The sequence below is a fragment of the Vanessa tameamea genome, chromosome 23 (assembly GCF_037043105.1).
Source record: "Vanessa tameamea isolate UH-Manoa-2023 chromosome 23, ilVanTame1 primary haplotype, whole genome shotgun sequence".
Lineage (NCBI taxonomy): Eukaryota > Metazoa > Arthropoda > Insecta > Lepidoptera > Nymphalidae > Vanessa > Vanessa tameamea.
Genome location: NC_087331.1, coordinates 8,342,146 through 8,346,231, shown reverse-complemented (window position 1 = coordinate 8,346,231; position 4,086 = coordinate 8,342,146).

Below are 4,086 nucleotides of genomic sequence, written 5' to 3'. Positions count from 1 at the left end.
TACTGCTTTTCAAAGCAGGAAAATGTATGTTAACGTTCTAATTCTAGATTTCTACTTACAATATTTATTTGAATTGCTTAATAGCTTTCATCAATTTAGCTATGCAGTGGAATGAACAATATCAATCCAGCATTTAAATGATTCCGTTGTACTTGCTAGTTTGATAAAAGGTTAACGATTTCTGATATAATACAACTCCAGAAATTAACTAAAAACATAAAGTATATATTTGACAATAAATTGATGATGATTCTTATTATTCACAATACATGCATTTTCTGAAGTATTTATTTTATCTTGTTAAGGAAAAAAAAAACGTATAAAACCACACATTTAAACTTAATACAATGACAAAAAAATTACCAATACCGTTTAAAAATGTAAACAATATATAATAAATTGTTCGAGACAAATTAAAAAAGAAATGTAAATAACTTACTTATTCAAATCATAAGTTAACAAAATGCGTAAAAATATGCAACATCCTGTAAATTTGCTACGACTAAGTTCTTTTCTCTTTAAGTTTATGGGTTGGTGGTTGCATGAAAACTCCAGCCACGGGCAAGTGTCGTCATGTTTTCCTTTACCGCAGATAATAGCTCGATAAAAATACATTAAACACATCCAACGTTGAAATAAAACAATCTGTTTTTACAAAATAAAACATCAAACGTTAGTATAAAATATATCGAATCAGAAAAATAAAAAACGCTGTTCACTTAGCCCGTAACCTTGTAAGATGGAATGATAGCGATGTCCCCAAGGGGCACCCGCTTACCTAAGCGACCCGTTTTGTAATGTTTGCCGGTAAATAGGATTAAGCTGACTATCCTTCGGTCACGTAGCCCAATCTAATCATATATCCTTCTCTTTCATAATTCATACAAAGAAATGAGATAACGGATGATTGGAGGATATTTTTGTCAATATGTCACCTCTCTCCATAAATTTTGACAGTCGATTGCGTTACGCATTTCCTCAGATAACCTTTTTGGTAACATGGCTTACGCGTAAGTGAGCTTCGAAATATACTATACTTAAAGCACTATGCATATGATAGAAATGCGTGGAGTTAAGTATACAACATTTCCTGGCTAGACTACCTTGGGAATGGATGACGTAGCCGAAATTGGCCGGATTGATATAACCACATTTAATTGTCAATACTGCCCATAGACAATGGCGCTGTAAGTGGTAGTGCCACACTGCATACCTTTGGGTTGCAGCCGAATGGGCCGGCACGCCCGGGGAAGTACCACTCTCTCACTCTCTCACTTAAAACCGGCGTAAAGTGGTAGCTATGCTACCGCGTTTCGTCTGGTATGTGAGAGTCCCGGAGGCCCGATCCCCCTCCCCAAACATGATGGTTGTGCAGAATTTGGTTTCATTACCCCAGGAGGGTACCATCAGCGACTGCGGTGGAGAATCCCTCTCTGGGCATCCATGCTCAGGACATACACCACCTGAGCAGGGATGCCCAGGCTGCCCTCCGAATTCTGGGGGGGGCAATTTTGCGCTCGCCACTGTTCAGGGCAAGCGGAGCAGGCATCATAAGGCAACCCCTACCACCCTCACGGTGGACTTCTGCAACATAAGGGGCTCAAATCCAACTTGAACGCCATTCACTTTCACCTTGAGACGGCGAAGCCGGCCTTGCTCTTTCTTACCGAGACCCAGATATCCTCTCCTGCCGATACGACTTTTCTTTCCTACCCCGAGTATAAATTGGAATATTCCTTTGTACCACGAGCTGGGGTGTGCGTTTACGTCAGAGATAATATCTGCTCTCGACGCCTCGGCAGCCTTGAAGGACAGGACCTATCGATTATCTGGTTGCGTGTAGATTGTGACAACCATCCGCGAATCTACGCGTGCCTTTATAGGTCCCATAGCGTTATGCCGAAACCGACCGACTGGTTGAGCACGTCCAAATGGCTACAGATTCCGTGCTGCAGCAGATCCCATCCGCAGAGATCGTAGTTCTTGGCGATTTTAATGCAGAATGGCTTGGATCACGCACTACCGATCATGCGGGTAGATCTGTTCTCAACTTCGCTTTAGCATATGATTTGAAACAACTGGTCACCTCGCCAACGCGAATACCAGACATGGAGGATCATACACATTTTACAGTACAGAGTACAGTGCCGGTTGCGCGGTACTCACGACCTCGTTTCGTAGGCTGCCGCCGCGTGTGGTACTACAAGTTAGCAGATAGGGATAGGATGCGGTCCTTCTTTGCATCCTACCCATGGGAACAGGTTTGCTTCTCGCCGGATGATCCGAGCGTTATTGTTGACTCTGTTGCCGATGTGGTGCTTCAGGGTATGGAACTGTTCATTCCATATTGGTTGCGCCTCCCTTCAGGAACACGTGCGTTCTGGTCTCTCGCTAAGGCTGTTTTAGGGAATTTCTATCAGCCTTCCTATCCATCTCTGCACAAGGACGGTGAGTCATTAGCCCATACCGCGAAGGAGAAAGCTGATCTTTTAGGCTCTCTCTTCGCGTCGAATTCGACTCTGGATGACCACGGAAATTCACCACCAACAATCCTGCTATGTGATACCACGATGCCGGAGGTTAAATTCCGGCAAAGTGCAATTCCCGATCGTCGTCCCGATCTCCTGGAAGAAGCATCCGATTCCTAAAAAGGGTAACCGCTCAGACCCGTCCAATTATAGGCCTATAGCCATCACCCCCTTGTTCTCCAAGGTAACGGAGTCCATTGTAAATTGCCAGCTCCTGCTGTATCTAGAGGAGTGCCAGCTGATTAGTGACCGCCAATACGGTTTCCGTCAGGGTCGCTCAGCCGGTGATCTTCTAGTTTACCTTACTCATAAATGGGCGGAAGCACTTGAGAGCAAGGGGGAGGCATTAGCAGCCAGTCTGGACATAGCGAAGGCCTTCGATCGCGTGTGGCACAAAGCGCTTCTTTCGAAGCTTACTTCCTTTGGGCTTCCTGGGAAATTATGCAATTGGATTACCAGCTTTTGGCAGATCGGAGCATCAAGGTCGTTGTCGACGGTGCATGCTCCGACCAAAAATTCGTCAATGCTGGTGTTCCGCAAGGCTGCGTTCTATCACCGAAATCAGGAACATTCACTGCTATGCAGACGACACTACCGTTGACACCTCATACACCGGCCGTGCTAATATTTCTCGGGAAAACGTCGAAGAAAACCGGAACAAACTTGTGTCTGAAATCGAGTCTTCGTTAAACAAAGTCTCGAATTGGGGCTGGCTAAACCTAGTCCATTTCAACCCCAAAAAGACGCAAGTTTGCGCGTTAACCGCCAAAAAAACACCATTCGTCGTATCTCCACGATTTGAGAATATTCCGATAGCTGCCACAGATAGTATCGGAATACTTGGCGTTGATATTTCGAGCCTCGTTCAGTTCCGCGTTCAATTGGAAGGCAAAGCCAAATTGGCATCAAAAAAGCTTGGTGTGCTCAGCAAGGCAACAGTATTGCACGTCGGCCCATCGCCTAAGACTATACAAGGCGCAAATTCGGCGTCACATGGAGTACTGCTCTCACCTCTGGGCGGGTGCTCCCCAATACCAGCTCCTTCCATTTGACCGTATCCAACGTAGAGCAGTTCGAATTATCGACGATCAAGCCCTTTCTGATCGGCTCGATCTTTTGGCTCTGCGTAGAGATGTTGGATCACTCTGCATCTTCTACCGAATTTTCCACGGGGAATGTTTCGAGGAATTATTTGGATTAATCCAGGCAGCTGAATTTCACCTTCGGACATCTCGTCAAAATTCTAAATTTCACCCGCACCACTTAGATGTCCGAAAATCCACAACAGCGCGATTTTTAAGGCATTTTCTGCCTCGCACAACCACTCTGTGGAACCAGCTTTCGCCGGCGGTTTTTCCGAACCGATACGACTTGGGAATTCAAAAAAAGAGCTTCAAGAAAAGAGCGTACTTATTCCTTAAAAGCCGGCAAGCACCTGCAACCCATAATAATATTTTTTTTTTTTACCCAATAATATTTCTTTTTTTTTATGTTATAGGGGGCAAACGAGCAGGAGGTTCACCTGATGGAAGGCGACTACCACCGCCCATGGACATCT